General features: G+C 29.9%; 1 protein-coding gene across 2 annotated transcripts in view; it reads left to right on the top strand.

The window, feature by feature from the left end:
* The window catches only part of Drgx (Dorsal root ganglia homeobox), a 309,721-nt gene that overhangs the window by 49,114 nt on the left and 236,189 nt on the right, over positions 1-24,418 (top strand). The window contains exon 1 of one of the 2 annotated variants that reach the window (XM_075359075.1): positions 11,250-11,369. The exons of the other annotated variant lie outside the window; for it this stretch is intronic. The gene's annotated coding sequence lies outside the window, so the exon portion shown is untranslated. Of the gene's footprint in view, positions 1-11,249; positions 11,370-24,418 lie in introns of those variants that run through there. 2 annotated transcript variants of the gene reach the window in all.

Raw genomic sequence — 24,418 nt, 5'->3', positions numbered from 1 at the left:
TCACTAATTCCTACTATATCCACGTTTACCCTATCCATTTCCCTTTTTAAATTCTCTAGCCTACCAACCTTTTTTAAGCTTCTAACATTCCACGCTCCGACTCGTAGAATGTTATTTTTTAATTTTCTGGTGACCCCTTCCTTAGTAGTCCCCACCCGGAGATCCGAACGGGGGACTATTTTACCTCCGGAATATTTTACCAAGGAAGGCGCCTCCATTATTGTATATGTGAAAATGCAGAGCCACATTTTCTTGGAAAAAAAGCAGCTGTAGTTTTCCATTGCTTTCAGCTGCGCAGTACTCAGAGGACTGAGTGATGTTGATACGGCCGTTTAAGTCGTCCTGACTCACGCCCCTAACAACTACTGAAAGAGCTGCTGCCCTCTTTCAGGAATCATTCCTTAGTCTGGCTCTCAACAGATACCTCTCCGATATGGTTGCACCTTCGGTCCAGCTACTCTGTATCCCTGAGCACTCAAGCCCCCTCACCAACGGCAAGGTCTCATGATTCATAGAGGAGGATATATGTAATAGACAATAGATATACAATAATAGATTTAAAAAAAAATTTTTAACGTTCCATATAATAAGCAAAAAAAATAAAAATTTGTTACAAAACTCTGACCGGCCCGATTCCATAAATTCAATACATATCACAATTACAGAAATAATACAGTTCTTATGATTATCCGATGTTTAATGAATGAAATCGGACCCCTTTTTTAAAAGGCAAGAAATATTCGTAGACTTGATTTTTCCCCATAACAGTTTCCTTGTAAGCTGTTTTCAACATCACAATAGCGTCTGCGCTGTTTTTCCCGAGCAGAAAGTAAATCTTTACGACTCTTCATTTAGGTTCGCATTGACAAAAAAAGAAGCTGGCGAAATAGATTTCACAAAAAAATGACTCAGGTCAGAGATAACTTTTCCAGGTAACGCCGCTTGGTAAAATGACACGATAAAGGTCGCTTAACGCTCTCTAAGCGGAAGAACCGTGTACTACGGAATCTCCGCTCAGCGAAACGCGATCTAGGCTATTTTTGGGTATGCTCTCATAATACAACATATTCGGTTCAGTATTGAAGATAATCAACTCAACACTTTCCTTAATAATTCATAAAATGATGTGATGGTTATTACTGGGAATAGCATTAACATTTTCAGGATTGTCTGATGGCTCATTTAAGGATTCCTTCATCAAATCATAGGACATAAACATACATAATTTTTTTTTAATTGTTGAAATTATTTATGATTTTAAAAGAATTTGAAAACAAACAAAACGATAGGTATCAATTTTTCCCCCCTTCCTTTTTTTTTAAATTTTTTCCTCTTTATTTGTACACCCCTACCGATCAGTTTCGTTAATTTATTACTTAATATTTTCTATAATATTATATTTTAATTAAACTAGATAAACGAGAAAGTATTTTTATAAATGAAATATATTTATTAGGTCTAAATTTGAAAGTAAAATAATTGCGACTAATTTTCATAAGCAGCGTCTCAGTTTGATCACGTGATAATTATATGCGGCTAACAAGCATTACTAGACCTAGTCAATTCTAGTTAATTACTGATTCATTATGTATTAATAGCTTATTAATAGATTATTGTAACATATTGATTATTATGTAATTAATATTAATATTGAAATCCTTATTAATACTGAATAATCTTACTTAATTATAAATTCATAGACGGGTATAAACTGTGACTAGTGTATTATATTTTTTTAAATATTTCAACCGCTGCAATATTACAGGTTATCATGTATTATTTTAAATAGGAATTTCAATACAGATCAATATCGCTACTAATTTTTATCAATTGTTTTGAATACGTGCAATACTTCGATTTTTTTTCATACTTAGAAAATACCCTACGTTATTTCTATGGAGTTTGACATTTCAGCCGGTTTTCAAGTATGCTTATATCGATTTAAAAACACTCTTGCAGTAGAGTACAAGAAAATCTTTAGTTAGTATTATTTATAAAAATCGTTAGTATTATTTAATTTATGTTTATAATTTAATAATTTATTCCAGTGTTTTTAAACACTGGAAGCACAAGTTCAGGTAAATTGATAACCATTCAAATTATTGAAAAGGCTCATATTATGATATCAAACCAGAAAACCATTAACAGACGATAAATATCATTAATAGTTTCGGTTTGGTTCTAATAGAACAACTTTTTTTTTATTACTTAACAGATAAGTAAAATAATACATATTTTAAGTAATACATACGTATTAACAAGTATTTCTAAGATAACTAAAGATATTAAATTTGTCCTGAGTGCGATAAAAATCACTGAGGATTACAAGGTTTTATCAGTAAAATAATTAAAATTTAAACAATGGTAAAAAATGTTGGATTTTCAGTAAAAAAATAAAACGATTCGCTACTGATGAAGATAATTTACTATCTACTAAGTCATAAAGACGCAGAAAATTGATTTCAAAAAAGAAACTTCAGTTGAATTTTAAAAAAAAGCTGACAGAAAATTTATTATACTTTTCTGGGATCGGTGATTTATTCTTACGTAGTGGAAAAATAATTATACATGAAAAATGTTACCTAAGAGTCTTTTTTTGGAGTGGGCGTAACTTATGATGTAGTTTTGTTATAAGATTATCTTTATATATGAAAACAAATCAAAAAACCAAATTCAAAATATCGGTATTTTTTTACATTTTTTTTTGCTCCCCACCACCAAAATCACCTTCAAATAAAATGTTTGTTTTTTCTACGGTTAGATGGAAAAAACTAAAAAGAAATATTCCACTAAAAAAATGTACCAATAAAAATATTTTATTGGCTTATTTTTTATTTTTTTAAATTCGGAAGTGAAATATGACCAAAAATGTTTTAAAAATAAAAAAAATATATTTTTAAACTTTGATCAGCTTCCTCAATCACAATATTGCTCCCAAAGTATTTTTTAAAGGTAACTTGCACTACTATTATGTCTACGAAGACATAAAAATAATTTTCATTAAAAATTATCCAAATAAAAAGGTAGCGCTTTTTTTAGATTTTGTGAGAAGGGAAAGAATTGGGGGCAAATTTGGCACGCATCTTCTAAGCTGAATATAAAGTGGGATTATGTTTCTAAAAGTTTAAGAAAACTGACCCTAAAGAAACAATCTATCCCTTCCCCTGGAGATATTGATCCCAAAATTTTACCTACAAAGTGCCGCATATACAGGAGTCTCTTTGCCAAATTTCATCAAAATTAGTTTATCGGTTCAAAAATTATCAAGCTTCAAACAGGCCACCACACGTACATTCGTACGTATACTACGAACGAACATTAACCCCCACTTTTTTTTTGGCATCTCTGTGTCATGAAACGCCGAATAATCTAAAAAAAAAAAAATAACCCATCCCATTTTTATCTTATTACTGTACTTTCATTCTTGCAGTTATGATGCTGGGAAAGTAAAAGTTGCGCTTAAAACAATAGTACAAAAAATATATCTATGTTGGACTATTTACCCGTGATGTGGGTTTATTGATTAGTCATTTATACGAAATGTATCATGTATGTCCTGCAATAAATTGGTTTTCCTATCAACTAAAGAATTATATGAAAAAAATTTCAAGTCAATACCTTCCCCTATCTCTGGAATTATGTTGCATATAGGAGTACTCGAATGAAGTATAATTTATTTATAGAGGTACTCGCTGAAAGGGAAGTTAACGTCATGTAAATCGGCCTTTTATCTGTGGGGTCCAGGGCTCGAATCCCGGCCAGGCATGGTATTTTTCATACGTTGCAAAATTCAATTTCCATATTAGCCTACGTAAATCTTTAAAGTTTCTGTTGTGAATTAATCATCAAGCAAAAAAAAAATTATAATTTATAAACTTTTTTCTATGAGGTTTTATTATTAAGATTTTCTATTTTCAAACAATTAATTTTAACGTATACTCCAAAAAATAAAAAACTGAAATTTAAGAAAGTAAAAAAAACAGTGTTAAATTTAAAATATACTTGAAAAAATTTAATGTGGACATCATATGACTTCCTTACACCTGTTAAATTACATATACACATTTTTTTTTTTAAATGAAAATTACATAAAACTTTATTTCATTAATAACTTCTGATATTTTTCTTTTTTTATTGTTATAATTGAAATATTATTTATTGAAATTTTTTTTTTAGAATTAGAGGTTAATTATTAATTAATCAAAGTATTTCAATTAAAAAAAAGGAGGAGATGAAGTCGGAACTGATGTGCCTTCCCCTTATAAGATCCAAATATTTATTAATTAAAATTTTATTTGGCTATAACTCTGGAAGCAATGAAAGTTAAGTACCACTTAATATCGTTAAAAAGGTCTCAATGAGAGCTGATTACTGCAGTTGTTAAGAAAAAGTCCAAAATCTATTTTTGTTTTATTTCGGGCTTTTTTAGACACTTTTGGTCCAGTCGATTGCAGTCAAAAGAGGAGGTACACAACTAGATATTACAACAGTCCTAAATTCAAAATTTCAACATCCTACGGCTAATCGTTTTTGAGTTATGCGAGATACATACATACGTACCTAGAGACGTCACGCCGAAACTAATCAAAATGGATTCAGGGATGGTCAAAATGGATATTTCCGTTGAAATCTTAAAACTGAAATTTTTCGTCATCACAATACTTCCTTTATTTCGTACAAGGAAATAGAAACGTGGCGGTTACAAACGACACAATTAGTCACATAAATTAAAAATGTTATTATTCCCGATTGTTTTTTATTATTTAGCTTAATACACGCCAACACATGTCCGTACGTGCGTAAATTATTCCATTTTTTCTTATTTTTGAGATCCTTGGATCATGAAAGGAAAGAAAAAGAAAGGTCAAGAAAAATTTAGAAATCCCACTTTTTGACTGATTACTATAGGATTCTTTATACAGTATTACTTAGAGCAATGATGCCAGGAAAGTAAAATTCAACAAAATTTTTTCTATAATACAAGGGAAAGTTCTAAAATTAAATTGATTGTTTTGTTTAGAAATTTTTACGAAATTATGAAGGAGCTAAACAAACAGCAGATTATTCTATAAAACATTAAATAAAGTTCAGTTTTCCATCCTTATGTTACGTTCTAAACAAAGTTTATCAACATTTCTTTCTTAATGAACTATTGGTAAAGTTTTAATTCGTGCCCCAATGTTTAGTTTTATGATTTACATTCACTATCTACTTTTGATGATGTCCTTTTCATTTGTTTTCTACAATAAATACAAAAAGAATAAATAAATAAAATAAGAAAAGGCAATTTCTTTGATAACACTTTTTAACATGTTTCACATTTCACAAAAAAAAATTGAATGAGGTTTATTAAAATTGTTTATTAAAAAGAAAAACAAAATTTTGCATTTATACATACGTAAATTTATTTACAATTACCTGACATTTCTTTTAGTCCTCAGTCGTTAAGCAGCCAATAGCTGATCTCCATTTTACCACATTATTTATCTACTACATTACAAATGATTTAACCTTCTTTCTTTTTCCTGTTTAGCCTCCAGGAATTACCGTTCAGGTACTGCTTCAGAGGATGAATGAGGAAAATATGTATGAGTGTAAATGATATGTATGGAATATTTTGTTAAGAATTTTATAAGTACTGTTCAACGACTAGTCTATTTAAACGATCGAAAGTGTTTTTCAAAATATATTCATCAATATTTTACTTTATATGAATGTTATTTACTGACTTCAAACAACTACATTATCTTGTTTATTTAATTATTGTTTTCATATATTAACGGTTATAACCATTTATTTTTTTTATTATTAAATATTCTTATTTTTAATTACATTTTTTTATTTGTAATATGTACTTTAGGATATTGTTTTGGTGAAAATTGTCTATATCAGTTCGTTTTTTATATCCGTGGAATACGCAATTCCCAACATAACCCATAAAATTAATTTTTTTCAGACTTATATAAACTGTTTATCTATACAAATTTTCAATCAACCCAATTTTAGCGAAAAATGTAATACAGACTGATCATAAATTATTCAACGCATTTTAGGTGTTAATGAAAAAATAAAAAACCAATACACTCACTCATACGCTTATTTTATTGTTGACCACGACATTTCAAACTCTTGTTTATAACACTTTAATAAATTAAAAATGATCAATTTTTGTGGCACGTAAAATGTGTATTTTTTTCGAGGGGTAAGTGGGAGGAACCCCATTTACAAGCAAAGAGTCGGACTCGTAACAGGTTCCGCAAGATGTTATTAGTATGCGTATGTATTCCTGCGCCCTACCGATTAAACCTCCTATCTCCCCGCGCCTCTTTGGGGGCCGAACCCGCAGTTAAGCATTGCGCAGCTCCAGGAGGTTCCTTCGGGGTCCAGGGATCCAGAGTCTTCGTGCTTCATCACCGTCACCCATCCACACATGTGTAGACGCATGACGGCTCCACAGAGGGCTGTCTTCATCCCTTTCCCTTCAGGTTTTTTGCTTCATCTGCATCACAGGGCTTGTATAAGCTTGTCTGACTACTAGCTATATCTTCTTCTGCTCTTAACATTTGCTAGTCCCATGTTCCCGGTCCTTGTCTTCTTGATATCCTTTCTGTGTAAATATACTTGACTCATCCCTCATGGACACTGTGTCTGGTTTCTGTCTGTCCAGTGCCTTTAAAAGCCCCTCTCTCCTACTTATCAGGGTCTCTGTTTATTGCACACCACTTATCTCTGTCTGAAATATCCGACCAGTCCCGCAATTCTTTGTGGCCAGTATGTACCTGCCCTTTCTCTTTCCTTTCAGCGCTCTTGCCTGCCTGCCTCGACTGGTCCAATATAGGCCGGGCCTGCTACCCTTCAGATTCTTTGGCAGTCTTCCCTTTAACTTTACTGTTGGTATATTTGCCTTCCCTTTCACTGTCCTTTCATTACTTTTGCCTGTCTGCCTTGACTGGTCCAAAGTAGAACATGTCTGCGCGTAAAATGTATAGATGATATTAAATTTAATTTCGCAAATTACGAAGAATATCTGGGTTTATTCCGTTAATTACACCTTCGAATCTTCTTTTTAGTTCATTGATGTCGACAACTTTCATTGCGTACACCCTGTCTTTGACAAGCCCCCAAAAAAAGAAATCGAGTGGTGTTACGACAGGGGATCGAGGTGGCTAGGGAATTGGTCCATCACGGCCAATCTATCGTTGATTAATTATTCATCTAGCTGGTCGTCCCTAACATGTAAACTCACTTCATAAGCAGTCAACGCATACAAAACGTTAATTTTCGGGCTATCATGTTGTCCTTGTCCAATGTCATGAGGATCTCAATTGGACAATTACGAGAGTTAACGTGACCAGAAATATGGAAGTAACTTCGTCAGAGAAGATTACTTTTTCTAAACACGCATTAACTTCATTCACTTCATCAAACATGTCCGCGGAAAAATTGTAACGGCAGGGTTTATCGTCCTTCAACTGCATGCACCGATTGAATTTTTTTATGCATAGGGCGCTTGTATAGAAACTTCACAATTGCCGATTGCGGTATTTCCAGTTCTAAACTCGCATGACAAGTCGATTTACCTTGGCTTTTTTAAAAATTTCCTCTTGATCCACAAATTCCTCGGAGACGGAAGGTCTGCCAGCACTTGTTTTGTGTACTACATTTCCTGTGTGAATAATATTAAACAGTTGAGCTATATGTAAAAAGAAATTTACAAAGTAAAAATATGAAATTCATTATTTATTTTTTATTGAAGAGAATTAGGCGTAAAACTGTTTGCTTCAGATTCAAATTGAATAATTTTGGTTACGTCAATAAAACAAGATTATAACAGTTCAAAATAATATAGGTAAGCGATCACACAGAGAAAACAAAACATCTCGGAAAATTAATAACAAAATTAAAATAATTAAATTTCTTTCTACCGAAATTAACAAATATCATCAGTAGAAGTAAAAATTATACAAAAAATTTGTTTCACATTTCACATATTATAACTATTTCACTTCACATATTCACATATTATACTTTTTTTACATAGTCACATCTCTTGTCAATGTACTTAGTCCACCGGTTCCCAAGATTGCGTATTCGTTCAAAGAAGATGATTTCAGTAGATAGTGAAGCCACTTTTACAACGCTTCCTGCACGTCAACAAGTAAGTCTGTGGAAAATCAACTACCTCGCAAAGCATTCTTGAACGTCCGTAACAAATGAAAGTCGGTAGGAGCAAGATCTGAGCTATAGGAAGGGTGTTCCAGTACTCCAAAATTCAATTTATTAATACTTTGAACGGTATTCCGAGCCGTGGGCAGGCGGGCGTTGTCATACAACACTTTGTTCGACAATACAACTCGGCGTTTCTTGCGATTTGATGGCTTCAACTTGTTTTCCAACATTTTACTTCAACTCGTGCTAATGCTCGTAGTTCCCTTTTCCATGAAATCTTCCAGAATAAACTCATTAGCGTCTTAAAAACGGTTTGCATAACCTTTCCCGCCGATAGTTCAGTCTTGAATTTCTTCTTCGTCGGAGATCTCGAGAGTTTCCACTCCATAATCTGGCGTTTCGATTCTGCCATATAATGATGAACCCATATTTTATCACCGGTGACAAAAAATGTGTCGCCCTTCTTATTGAAGCGATCGACTAAGCGTTGGCAGTTTTCAACGAGTCTTAGCTTGTGTTCTGTAGTAAGATGTCTTGGTACCGACGCGCACAGGTTTTACGGAAGCCGAGATCGTCGTGGATGATTTGATGGGCAGAACAGTGACTGATATTCGCTACCTCATTGATGGTAATTCGCTTATTCGTCAGAACCATCTCTTGAGCTTGCTGAATTTTATCGTCTATGGTGGAGGTTGAAGAACGGTCGTGCTTCCTTTTCCTGCGTCACATTCGTCCGGCCACTTTTAACCTTTTCGATCCATCAAAAAAAAAAAAACTTTTATGTAATAAAGCACTGTTCCCGTATTGTATTGAATTTCAGTCCCTTTCTCATACTTCGAGCAGAGAAATCAGATCACTGCTTATTGTTCCTCTTGGTGCAAACTGCGATCGGGATCAAATATCGATCGCACACGTGACCGCAGTCATACCAACTCTAAGCAAGCATGGGCAGAAAGCAGTATGACAACGTTGAAGATGTATGTTGGCAAAAGCGTAGATAATCTTTGACTGGCTCTCCTAAGGACGATGCTTTGAACTGCCTTTAAAATAAAAGGCAGTTACTTTTATACGGATTTGAATACTAGATCGTGGATACCGGTATTCTTTGGTGGTTGGGTTTCAACTAACCTCACATCTTAAGAATGGTCGATCTGAGACTGTACAAGACTACATTTTATTTACATTCATACATATCATCCTCATTCATTCTTTAAATGAAAATGCTATGATACCGGCGAATTACCTTACGGTAGTAAGGTAATTCGCTGGTTCCTCTGATGAGGAATCTTATGATGATTTCGGAAGCCAAACAGAAAAGAAAGTGTAGCCCTTGTATATTACTAAGAATTTTAATACCTTTATTTGTTACCAGTAGATTTATTTTCTACTGAAAATCTCTTTTAGCTTGCGCAGTCTGCTTATATTTTCTTTACATCTTCTACCCTTCGTAATTTTACTCTAAAATATCTATTCCAGATTACTATTATTACCTTTTTTCATTTCTATGTATGAAGTAAAAGAAGTATTGAGATAGCGAAAAATTTCGGTTTTCAGATTTTAACGGAAATACCCATTTTGATCATCCCTGAATCCATTTTGACTAGTTTGGCAAAACGTTACGTATGCATCTCGCATAACTCAAAAACGATTATCCGTAGAATGTTGAAATGTTGGATTTAGGACTGTTGTAACATCTAGATATGCACCTCATCTTTTTATTGCAATCGACTGAAACAAAGTGTCAAAAAAAAACCCCAAAATCCAAAAAAATCTGGATTTTGAACTTTTTCTTAACTGCAGTAATAAGCCCTCATTGAGAGCTTTCCGATTATTTATCATAAGTGGTACTTATTTTTATTGGTTCCAGAGTTATAGCCAAATAAAACTGTAATAATTGAAGTATTTGGATCTTATAAGGGTTATATCGGGGCACATCGGTTCGAATCAGACTTCATCTTCTTTTATTTTTTTAAAATTAAATATATTGATTTATTACTAATTATTAACCTCGGATTTAAAAAAAAAATTACGATAAATAAGTAATTCAATAATAACAATAAAAAAAATATACGAAAAAATATCAGAAATTATTTATAAAATAAAATTTTATATACTTTTCATTTTAAAAAATGTGTATATGTAATTTAATAGGCGTACAAGGAAGTAATGTGATGTCCATCAGATTTTTTTAACCATTTCTAGTTTCAGACAGAATTACATTATCTGTTAATATTATTTTTAAAAAAGTTTTTTTTTATCAGTGAATTGTTAATTTGCTTTAAATTCCTTCAGTTTTGCAATTCTTCAATCTTTTAGTGTTACTATAATTATTGGATTCTAGAAAAAATGATAACTCTTTTTTCTCTATATCTCAATCCTTATTTTAAAAATATATTAAACATTAACTTTAATTCAATACATGAATTTCCTGCACTGCAATTTTTGTCTTGATCGGATGGTTACTTGCAAACCAAATTTATCTTCATACCATTATTAGTTTCTGTGATATATTAAAAATAGATCTACTTTTATTAAAATCTGATGTTACTTCTTCCCTTTCATAAATTTTTCTAATTAATTTATTCATTATTTTCACTTTTAGTTGTATTTGTATAATTTCATTAAGTATGCCAAAGAATTAAACGTCTATCAATTTAATATTTATAAAATATTATGTACTTTGTGATTTAAAAAGAAAGAATGGAAAAAAGCAGAACAAATTTCTATTGTTAGATGTATTTAGTTGCAAAGCAAAGGATGAATATTGTATTGTCAGGGTCGATACTTTTGAGTCGTACAGTATAACGCGGTCCTCTCCCTCTACCCCCCTTTTCCCTCTGTTCAGACTAACGATACGACCTTAATTGTGCTTGATTAAATCTTCTACACTTATTAACTGGATGATTAGGCTATTACTGGCAAGTTGACCACTTGTGTAACTTATGCAGGCTGCTAGCTGCCGCCGCCGCCACCACTACTGTTGTTACTCGTACCAGTGTAGTGTTCTTCATTCTCGTCGCTAACCATACAATCTATTTTAATTATATCAGTAGTAGTTTGTTCGCTTACTTCTATCCGGCCCCGAATTTAATGAACAATTCAATATTTTACTACTTCCTGGAGGTGTTATTTTGTGCTTCAATATTAAACGGGAAAAATTTTAATCTATTTTAAAACTGTATTTTTAATCAACCGTCAAAGTAAGTTATTTTAATTATTTCTAATTATATTATCTGCATAAATTACAACAAATTACATCATAACAGTAATACAGATAATAATTTTGAATATTTTATTTATTATCTTATTTAATAATTGAATCGGAATAACTAGCAAATTAAACATCAGGTATATTCAATCTACTTAAATATGATTTCAAATAAAATAATTTTTGAGGAAAAATATATTATTTAAAACACATATATGTATAAAACAATTTTTAATATTAAAGAGAAAATTAAAGTTTTATTGACAATAAAAATAATTAATTTATTTCAATTCTGTTATATTATTATTATTGTACAAAATAATCTCTTTTATTTAATTTTAAACTCTGTTTGTATACTTTTATATATAACTTTCTATTACAGTATTATAAAATAATAACAGTGATAATAATTAAATTAGAAAATAGAAAAAAATTTATTTTTGGTTAAATAATTTGACTTTCTTAAATCCATTTTCACAACTGAAACTACAGTATAATAAAAGTAAATAAGTAACTCTTTAAGAAATGTTTTTATTAAAATATTTTTTAAAAAAATTCTTCGTTCAAGAAAAATATACATTTCCACAGAAACAAATTTTATGTTTCCTAACAAATTAAATTCTTTGATTCCACAAAACCATCATTTTTTCATGCAAACACTTTTTAAAAAAATATTTGATTTTTTTACAATTATCAGACCTCAGATGATAGATATTTCTTAAAACAGATTTCTACAGAAATTCTTTTTCTTTATGAAAAATTATTTATTTAAAAAATTTTTAAGTTAGTCTAATTTATTAAACAAAAATAAACTTTCGCAATGAAAATAATATTTGGATAGAAAAAAAGAATATTTTTTTTAAGACTTTCATGCAAACAACCTTACGAACTGTTTCGTTATTATAAAGATACATACATTTTATATTAACTATTTTAATAAAAAAATTTCATTTTATAAAAACTATTGGTATTGAAATGTTAAGATTTTCATATAAATAATTGTTCTGTTATAATAAACATAAAAAAAAAAAATTTCTATATCAACTAAATTTTTTCGTTCAACAAAACCTGCTTTAACACATACCGAATTTTATAAAAAAAATCTTTTTTCAATGAATTCTTATTTTTTAGTCATTTTCTATGAATTACAACCTTCAATAAAAAATAAATATTTTCAAGTGTTTTCTATGTAAAAAATATAATACATTTCCCACCTCTCGAAACTTTTTTAAAAAGATATTTATTCGTTAAAGTTGGTAATTATTAGAGGAAGAATAAATATGTATGTGAAATTTTTAATTTGATTCATTGAATACAATTTTTTTAGTAGTAAATTTGAAGAAATTTGTCTTTAGTAAATTAAAAAGTTAAAAATAAAATAATTTATCAAGTAATAAAGAAGATATTTTTAATAAATAACAGATTTATTTTATAAATTATTAGAATGCTTTAGAATTTATTCCCCTTCATGTAGAAAAAAATAAAAAACAGCAACAATAATATTATTATTATTAATATTATCATCTGAAAATAATCGTAATCTTTAACGCTTTAACATAATATAAGATAGCAGCTCTCAGCATTTCGTGCGAACGTCCCGGGTTTGAATACCGGTCAGGCATGGCATCTTATCATACGCTACTAATTTCCACCGGGCTAATGCTCACAGCTGTTCATATCCGCTCTTTCATAACATAAAAAAGTAAAATATAAGATTTATAGACATATTAGAAAAGCATTTAATAAAAAATATCTGAATAAAATAAATAAAAAAAATAAAAAATATTTACTAAAATTCAGAGTTGCAGTTTTTTTTTTTATTGTTTATTAATTAGATATTTGTAGTTACATTTTTAATTAAACAGAAATATTAAAATAAAAAGTAAATTAGAGAGTTTAAGATTCACTTTTCTCCATGATAAAAACCAGAAAAAAATTTATCACTTGTTTCTAATAACTAATCCAATATAGAATTGAATAAATGAAATTAAAAAAAAATATTCGCCGTGATTAATTTTTAATTATATAAAAAAAATAAAAATGGGCTTAAAGGATGCGTATTACATATGATGAAATCTTTGAATTGACATCATGTAAAAGCACGTCAGTTTAACTTTGATTTAAATGCATAATTTAATATATATTTATAATTTCTTAATTTAAAATTAAATTGTATCTATAAAATCTAAAAAAATTTCACATTTGTATCTTAAACAATCAATTATAAAAAATAAATATATTATTTATTTTATATTAATATTTAATAAATTTTTTAAAAATATTATACTTTCAACAAAAAAAAAGGCATAGAAAATCAAACAGAATTTTTTTGAAAAGTAAGTTTTCACGTTAAACAAACAGAAGATTTTCGCAGAACCAGTTTTATTAAATTTAAAAAAAAATTGTAGAATATTTAAAATATAAGTATTTTGTAGCTTTCTCTACAAAACTGATAAATAGGAGGTTTCTTCTAAATAAATTGAACGCTGAATTACCAGACAGATTAAAATTATATAAAATTAGGCAATAATAATTATTACTGCCAGAGAATCAATTGAAATATGCACTACTACAAACTATGAAAATCTTTAATAAAAATTAAATAAGTTATAGTGGATATAAATAACAAATAAAGTTTCAAATAACATAAAAACAACATTCTTTAAATAAATAACCAGTAATGAAGCAAAATTCAACAAGTACTTTCTAAATCTTTACATACACTAAACTACAAGTAAAGAACATAGTTGTGTAGGATACAGTTATGAAAATCTATCCCTCAAAAAATAAACTATATATCAAACAATAAATTTTATCATTACTTAATATTGAATTTTGTAATGTATTAATTTATAGTTTTATCTTATTTTGTAATTCAAAGTATTAAAAAAAATAATAAACGAAAATTTAATTAAATACATTACATTACATTACATTAAATACATTACTCTTATACATTAATAGTTTTTTTTTTAATTTCGTTATTTGTTATCTTTCTAATGTATTTCTTTTCTTATTTTAATCAAAAATAATATTTCTTGTCTGCCTTTTTCTTTATGTGGTAGTTTTTGTAGGATTAAACAGAATTAAAATTAAGAAAAAAAAGTTGAAAAAAAGAATGGTACAACCGAAGTAAAACAGAATTCTTTAAAGTTTTATTTATTTTGTTAGTTTATACTAAATTAAGGGTTAGCATTTTTGAAGGTTTTTTTTTTTTTTTTTTTAATTAAACTGTGATTTCAACAAAAGTATAGATTTAAAAAATTGAAATACGTATCTATTATTTTCCATAAATTTTTAATAAATATTTTTTAATTCGGATTTACTACTCATAGTTTTGTTTGTAACAAATTATTTTTTATTTTAAACAATCAATTTTAAAAGAACAGCTTCTAGCTTCTAATAAAAGTTTTTTTTTGTAATTAAAAACAAATCTGGAAAAAATTGGAAAAATTTTATTAGTATTATTATTCTAGATTATTCATGTACTAAAAAATAGTATTGATATAAGAAAAAAATGGATTTAAGGTATCTCGTTATCGGCATCTCGATTTTTTATCCGTTAATTCCCACACGCCTAAATGATTCGCATAAATGATAATAATCATTCATATATGAATTGTTTCAGTATAAACATAGATCAAAAATGCTCTGATTTGACGGGCTTCTAGCGAAAATGTCGTCCCACAATTTTTTTGCGTTATCATAATTCTTTTCTACGGCTGTATTATAACGTTTGAATTACGCGTGTGGGACCTTTATCATAATGAGGGTCATTACGATACAGGTGTCCAACCAATCAAAAGCCTATTATTTTCAAACACTGACCAATCACAAGCGGGTATAGTTTAATGTAAAAGCCGTCTTTTTACTTTAATTTTAATCCGATTTAGTAGTTAGCTAGCAGAGGTTAATTTGAAAATACATCAATAGGTAATAAAGTTTCTATATTACACTGTTATTAATGCTATCCTATACTATGCTATCCTTTTATTAAATATGTGGGATTCTAAGAAAAAATGTGTTTAACACCGACTGATATTAAACTTATTACTTATTGGTAATTAATTAGTACCTATTTAATTATTAGTACCTATTTCCATAGACATGTATTATTTAATATATATTTTTTTTAAATTAAAAAAATGATTCTTAAACAATGTATTCTATCAATGATTTATAATTCCAATATTCTCTTAGCTGTAGAAAAAATACGGTATGCAACTCTGAAATGGCCGTGCACTCTTGCGAAATTTACGACACTCGCCAAGGCTCATATCTTAACTTATTTCGCACTCGTTCAGTAATAGCTATCTTTATAAGCTCGTTGTAAAAATTATTAGTTTAACACTTTCCTTGTCAAGTTTTGTTAGAAATAAGCCAAATTTCTTATACATTGATTGTTTTCAGTTAATCACCGTAAACCAATTTTATTACAGTTATTACAGGTTTTAAATCCATTTTCCTAGATATTACCTTTTTTTTAAGAATTTTCCGTTTTTTAATCTCTTAAATTCTAATCCTAAGAAATAAAAATACCACTGTAAAAAAAATATAAATAATCAGAAAAATAAATTATTAAAATGGAAAAAAATTTCTAAACTTTTATAAATTAATGAAAGAATATTATTACATATAATTTTAATCCAGTTTACAGAATTTATTGCTTATAATAAAAATAACGAAATTAATATTATGAATATCATAAATGTTTAATTAAAATTATAGTCATAATCTTTATATTATATTTTTATAAACTTTTATAATTATAATTAAATTATAACGCCCATCGTACTGGTCTAGTGGTTAAATTGATCTAGAAAACCGAATAACTGGTTAAACAATATGTTTCAAAACAAAACAGTACTGCATTTTACAGTTTGATTTTTTGTTTAGCAATGTTTTGAGTCACTGTCTAAGATTGTCTTTGAGAAAACTAAAACATTTACATAACTGAAATTTAGAGATCTTAAATTTCCTTTGTTTATTATAAGTCAAAATCGGATAACACATTTCTTTGAAATTAACGGAAATTTATAACACTCTTTTGTTTCACATTTTTTGACACAGCTCTACCTAGGTGAATTTTATATCGTCTCTATAATTTACTGGGAATAATTTTGCTAGTTCTTTGAATTAAATTGTATTTTATAAAATCACTAGTTGGTCAGGGCTCCGTCCCCTGAACCCCCGTGTCTCAGGTCGGCGAAGGCAAGCCCCGGGACCAACCCAAGGGCTTCTCAGGCTCTCCTAGAGCTGTTCCCGGGGCTCTCTCGGAATCATGGGGCCGACCCAGGGCCGTAGAACTCGTTTCGCTCGCCATTCCCATCTAGGTAGGTCCATCGCGTTGTTCGTTACCCTCATGATTTGAGAATAATACTGATATAAAAACAATTAAATAATTCAGGCTTTATAGAAACTAAATTGCAAAAGTCAGACTTATAGTAATTAAGGAAACTAAGGTAATAGAAATTTGACGAGGAAACTTCGCAACTTATTTTTTTTGTCATCGTGATAAAGAATTAATTTAATTCTTTATTATTATTTTTTTTTCTTTAATGAATATCTTTAACTGATAACTTCACTGCCAAAGAGGTTAGGTGTTTGATCTATGGCATAAAATCTTCCCTGGGATAACAAGAATGTAACCTGAAAATTTGAAAGAAACCGGTCGGTTGGTTCTGGCATGATGCAAGAACAAACAAACAATCTTTTGGCTTAATATATAAGATTAATTAAATTAACATATACAGGTAGAGATTTTTCAGGTATCATGGATTTACAGCAGAGTTAATTTTATTGAAACTGAAACTCAAAAACGATTAGCCGTAGGATGAAAAATTTTAGATTTAGGACTGTTGTAACATCTAGTTGTGCACCTCCCCTTTTGATTGCAATCTACCGAACAAAAGTGTCCAAAAAATTTGGATTTTGAATTTTCTTTTTAATTGCAGTAATAAGCTCTCATTGAGAGCTTTTCAACTATATATATCGTAAGTAGTACTTATTTTCATTCGTTCCAGAGTTATAGCCAAATAAAAGTTTCATTAATGAAATGTTTGAATCTTACAAGGGGAAGATCTAAACATCTTCCCAGATCCAAAAAGTTGGATCTGCACATTGGTTCAGATCCAACTTCATTTCCTTTTTTCAACGTTTTTTTTTATAAAATAGTACTGATTTATTAATAATTATTAACCTCTATGGTAAAAAAATTTACAATGAATTCAGTAATAACAAAAAAAAATATATGAAAAAATATCAGAAGTTATTAATGAAATAAGATTTTATGTACTTTTCATTTAAAAAAAAAAAAAAATGGGTATATGTAATTAATTAGGCGTCCAAGGGAGTCATGTGGTGTCCATATCAGAATTTTTTGAATTTGTGAACGGTTGGGGATTCCACTTCCTCTTCCCTATTTTATGATACATATATATATATATATATATATATATATATATATATAGTATCTAAGAATGCATTTTATTGTAATATTTTAATAGGTGAAAAAAAATAATACAATTTTAAACAGCTTTGATATAAAAATTTTAAAAATTCATAAGAGACCCCGTAATTCAGAAACTTTCTTTGGAAATCCATTTTAATAAAAATAAAAAAAAATAAAGAAACTAAACTAATTAAAATTTGGAAAAACATACAACAGTTTATAGAGTTTTTATAAACAGTCCTCTTCGGGGTAAAAATAGTGACCGAAGGTACACCTTGACGTGATGAGATGTAATTCATCTTGCCTGTACATATTTATAACTTAATGTGTTTTTTATAGAATTTATAGCTGTCCTGTTTTAACAAAGTTTGAAGAAATAAAATACATTTTCTTCCTAAATTATTATAAAAGTAAAAAAAAAAATCCATGATCTAGTAGCTGCTATAATAATATAACCTTTGTAACGTAAGTGGCTCCCACTCAAAAAAAGAATTGCGGTGCAAGACGCTTATGTCTGCTATTGTTATTTCTGTTCATCATATAAATATATGATGTAATCTACATTTCTTCTATGTAATAATTCAGTGTTTTGAATTACAGCCGGCTGGCTAAATGCTGTAATTCAATAATCTTAATAGAGTAAAATTGGTTTAACAAATGAATATGTAGTTACAGCGTAATAAATAAGCCTAAAATTATAATGACTCTTTTTCTTTTGTAATTTTTACGTCACTATACGTGACACTTTTTAATATTAACACTATATCTTTTTTAATTATAAAATTATTTAATAAAATGATTTATAATAATCTTTTTTTTATTAGAATGTAAAGTTAAAAAAATATGTAAAAAAAATATAAATATAAATGCCTCCCGTTCAAAATATCAAATTGTAATGGGAGGTATGAAATATTACAGCTGAGAAAACAGAAAAAATGAATATTGAGCAAAATATATATTAGTTTTTTATTACGAAAGAATGAGCATGCCTTTTTTTAATTAGTTTGTATTTTACAAATCCACGCACAGAAAACAATCAGTTTTACATCGTGTTAAAATCTTGATTATTAAAATACTCATGGTTATAAACTTGTAACTTACAAATTACTTCAAGACAAGTGTTGTAACTATTAAGGAGATATTGCATTATTCAATGATTCCCTAGTGATATTTTGTGCTGATTCTCGTATTCTATTTTTTAAATCGATTTCGTGAGGCTTATTACGATAATAGTTTTTAAGTGGCCCCGTGATACTCCAGCGGGTTTATTTTGGTATGAATAAGACCGTGGATAAGGACCTGCTTCTGGCCGAGTGGCAGGAGGCCTGGAACACCTCACCTACTGGTGACGAGCAAATGGACGAGCAAATTAATTCCGAGAATAGATGTATGGATGCAGAGAGAACAGGGTGAGGTAGGTTTCTATATAACGCAGCTTCTTTTTGGACATGGCGAGTTTGAAGCCTACCTGCATCGATTTGGCAGGAGAGCATCTCCTCTATGCAGGTACTGCGATCTTGAAGATACCGTTGAGCACACCATCTACCAGTGCCAGCGGTGGGATGTGGTCAGACAAGATGTCGGGTTAAGCTGGCTTTCTCCGGAAGAAACAGTTCCATACATGTTGATAGGAAGAGCGGAATGGGACAAGGTAGTACACCTAGCAACAGGTATCCTGAAAACTAAAATGAGAGAAGCTATAGAATGGGATAGAGCCTGATTTAGGACCCAGATCAGTAAGAAGACTGAATATCACCCAGCAAGGAATCAGAGTTTCATACAAAAGACCTGAGACACAGGCGAAGAAAGTGACTTGAAGGTGAATGGACGAAGGACAGCTCCCTGTGGAGCCGTCGTGCGTCTGCACTTGTGCGGATGGGCGACGGTGATGAAACACGGTACTATGAACCCCTGGACTCTAAAGACACCTCCTGAGCCCGCGCAATGCTTAAACTGCAGGACCGACCCGGAGGAGGAGAAACGGTGAGATAGGAGTTTTAGTCGGTAGGGTGCGGGTACACATAGGCTCTTAATAACATCTAGCCGAACCCGTGCGAGTCCGACACTCCGCCATTTATGGGGGGGGGGGGGTGCGTAAATGGCATTTCTGAGACTCATCTATAACAAAGAAAAAGAGAAAAAAGTGGCCCCGTAAAAAGTAATTCAATGGTGACAAGTCGGATGATCTCTCTGGCCATTCTATTTAACCCCTTCGGCCAATCCACCTTTCAGAATAAAATGTGCTTTTAAAATTTCACGTACCAGAATACTAAAATGAGGTGGGGCACCATCTTGTGGAAACCAAATGTTTTGGAAGTTGGAGCCCACAACGTTTTGAAAGTTTGGTATGATATGGTTTAAAAGCAAAGCTTCAAATTTCACTGCAATTAAAAATTTCCATCACTATATATGGGCTCGATCAATCGTCCACGAACAATACCTGACCGTACATTTACTTTGACTGGATACTGTGCATATGCCTCACGATACTAGTGTGGATTAATATTATGGGTATTTACATTGCCATTTTATAAAAGATGTGGCCTCATCACTCAAATCTATGTTGTTTAATAAACTAGGATCTGCAAAAATATTGTTCATCAAAATTTCACAGAAATCAAATTTCTGATCGTAGTCATCTTCATTAAGGTCTTCCACTGGCCAAATTTTGAAGGGTTTAACATTTTTACTTTTTAATATTCGAATCACTGCACTTTGGCTAATGTTATATTCTCTTGCTGTTGTTCGAGTCGAGCAATGAGAATTGGATTCTCAATAAATTCTTGAATAATCTGTACGATTTGTTATTATTTGTTGTAGATTTAGGTCTTCCTGGTTTTTTCCTATTATTAATCTTCCCTGTTTCTTCAAATTCTTTGATGATTTTTTGACACTGTACCTTTTGAAATAGGGTTACGATTATTAAACGTTTAACACAATTCATAAACTTCATTAAACGACATAACTCTATCGCCTAAGCCCTTCATCGTTAAAAGTGTAACATTCTCTTGTTCACTACGCGACACGGTGACATGTTAGCATTGTTAGCAGGTAACACAGAAAAAATTAATTCAGTAAAACCAATTAAAAAAAAGGTAAAATATATGTAAGTAACAAAAGTGGCTTGCAAATGCGGTAAAAATAGACAAAATCAATTAGTGAACAGATCACAATAATGAAACATTATAAATAAATATTACACAACAATATGGTAAGCTTTATTTTTGATAAGAGACCGTCAATGATCAGCTGATCAGCATGATTAGGTGACAATATGTTTATTTATGCACTCTTAAATTAGTTTGAACAAAAACAAGATTTTTTTTGTATTAAAAATAAAAAAGTTTTTAATCTTTTAAAATTTAAATTTTACTTTTAAAATAAATTTTAATTGAATTAGATGAAATTTTAATGTAATTCGGTTTTAATTTATTTTTATTATTTGAACTTACTAAATTTAGTGAATTTTCAAAATTCAAAATTTATCTCGCCGCCATTTTGGGTATAAACATCGAATCAATTTTATATTTATACCATTTTTCTTACTTAAAGAGACATTTAAATTAATCTATCATACAAAGAGTGTTACATTTAAAATATTTGAATTACAACCCTTGGGTCGCCTTCCAATAAGGGATTGAAATTCAATTTCTCGTCAAAAGGTAAAGTAGTCGACCGATACCTTATTCTGAAAGTTACAGTATTCTATCTTGAGCCGTTTTAAATTTGTTGAGGGTTTCCATTCTTTTAACTCGCTCTTTATATCTCTGTATAGACAACCAGTTAGTAAAAAAAAAACTTTTCTGCTTAATAAAGTATCTAATTTTCTACTTTATCGCAAATTAAGTTATCTTTAACAAAAATTTGTGAAATTTGTTTATATTTTTGAATTTGTCCACGAGATTTTGTATGTTAAACCACTGAATGATTTATTTAAAAATATGGATTTGTTACTAAGTAGAGAATTCCTTGGATTTCAGTTTTAAAATCTTTATAAAAAAGATTTTAAAACTGTAATCCATAACTAAATTTTTAATGACAAGAAAATTAAAACAATGCTTTTTATTTTTTAAATTCCGATGATGATTATTAAAAAATCAATTTAAATCACAATAGTTGGTAGAATAATTATTTATAGGCTTATTTATAAATAAACAAGTGTGTTTCATCCATTTACACCTTTTTTTTTTCTCGACCTTAACAGTAACCGATTTGTAAAAAGAATTCTGTAATTTAAAATAATTTTTTAAATTCTTTAAAATACATCCCATGAATTTATTTAGATCTATTTGGTTATATCCTTGATATAAATATATAAAAATATATATAAAAATATATATATTTTTTTAATTTTTAAATTGTGGGGGATCTCAGTTAACATTATCCAGCTATCAGTTGTACGCACCGATCCTGAAACTGATTTCGACTTATGTGATCCAGCTATGGAGTACAACAAGCGAGAATAATACTGACATCGCAATCCAGAAAAAATTATTGAGAGATATTACAGAAGCTCCGTATCTCAGAGTTTTCTGTTGTATTTCACAATAACAGAAGCGTTGTAATATAAAGCACTAATACATGATTATCTGGGCGTGCCATGCGTTCGATAAGAGACGCGGCGATTAGGTACTAAATACAAAATGAGACTGGACTGACATATGTGAACTAGCTCACAGTTAACCTTCTGAATAATAGCGGGAACGTTAGGCGCCCAAAGCGGCTGCACATGTTTGATCTGTGGGGTTCTTCGAAATTTGGAGTGAATAAGCTATCTTAGGATGTTACTCATCGTTAAAATGTTTCGTTTCCTTTCGTCATTTACTTTTGTTGGCTCTATTATTTGTTTTACTTTCCCGTCTAGATAGCGCTGTAGCAGAGCTATAGCTCTAGTAATCGGTCCAATTTGGGTATACGCGGTTTTCACCGGCTCTTGACGTTTTGAGACTAAGGAACCCAAAAAACCGGATGGAAATTTTCCGAATGTTAAGGTTCGTATGTGCATGTGTATGTTCGATGTTGGTCTCTAAATCACCTTATATCTCCAAACTACTGGACCGATTTTGACCAAACTTGGTCAGATTACTTCTATATATGAGGCATTGTCGCCATTAAATTTTCAACTTAAAAGGTCAAGGGGGGTGAGAATGTAGAACAAGGTCACCGTCAGTATCTCAAAATTTCGTCTAATTATAGTCATATTTTTCTTAAGTACATTTGTTAACAATCAAAAAATAACAATATCTACAACAAAAAAAAAAATCTTTTGCAAAATCCCACCCCTACCATAAAAAATGCTCTAAACTACTGCTATGTAGTGATGTCACAGATGAGAGGTAGAAATAAATAAATAATAATATTTAAAGTTTAAAAATGAAACTAGTCTGACTGGGTTTAAAATCGATCGCCCGGTTGACTAGGTGCCTGGTGTGTTAAGCCTCGTGGCTACACCAGTCTACCAACCGTACAAGTGAAATTTGTTTTATGTAAGTTGTGAAATTACATTAGTTTATTTAGTGCCGACCGTCGCTGCTAGTACCGCCACACGCTAGTACACACACGCGAATTAAATACGGTATGCGTGGGCGCTTTAATTAGAATCATTGAATTAAATAAACGAAAAAATATTATATTTAAACAAAATGATAAATATTTTCATACTTACAATTTTACATATGAATTTATTAATTTGTTTATTAATTAATAAAAATAGTAAAATTAGTTAAACAATAAATAAACAAAGATTATTTTTTTAAGCCTATTAATTATTATAATCAGTCAATACATTTCAATTATTCAATTATTACTGGTTCAATTAATAGAAGATTCAATTATTTAAAGATTGATTAAATTCAATTAAGAAACCCTCTCTTGGTTAAGGATGTTCAATTAACTTATATATATATATATATATATATTTATTATTATTATTAATAGCTAGAGCATGTTATATATAGCTAACTTTAAAGGTCAGTTCTGTTCTTTAAAACGCCCTTTATTATATTCACTAACTTAAATCTTTTAAATTTTAGAGATTATGTAATTAAAAACTTTAGTATTATTTTTTTTTTGTTATTTATTCATTATTTATCTAATAGTATCTGATCAATCATGGGAAATATATATTTTTATGATAAGTAAATAAAGCGAAAACAAATTTCAGATACAATATACTGTTGAACAGAATTTACTGTATTTGTATCTTTGTGTAGTAGTGTATATGAAAATTTGATAAAGACTGATTGAGTCATTCTAGAGTTAAGCTCAATTTAAGGTCGACAACAGACAGCAACCTCTGTCTGAAGTTATGTTGCATATGTACTGATTTATTTTTCATACGCGCTTATGCAGTGAGCTTATATAGTAGTGAGCGAGTAGAAACTTAATGCTTATGTCCGATCTATTCGTTAATCGATCTACGTAATGCTTTGTACTCTGAAAATCAGTGCGTTTCAGACTGCGAAATAGTGAGGGCTTCGGAAACGAAAAGTTGGTTTTTTGCGCAGTACTGTGCAATATTTTTTTTTACGTTCTGATTTAACACAAATCTGATAGTGAAATATTTATATAAACAATAATTGAATTGAAAA

This window comes from Lycorma delicatula, chromosome 1, assembly GCF_047948215.1.
Source record: "Lycorma delicatula isolate Av1 chromosome 1, ASM4794821v1, whole genome shotgun sequence".
In the NCBI taxonomy this organism is placed as follows: Eukaryota; Metazoa; Arthropoda; class Insecta; order Hemiptera; family Fulgoridae; genus Lycorma; species Lycorma delicatula.
Note: the sequence above shows the minus strand (reverse complement) of the source record. Positions and strands in the feature narration are given on the sequence as shown.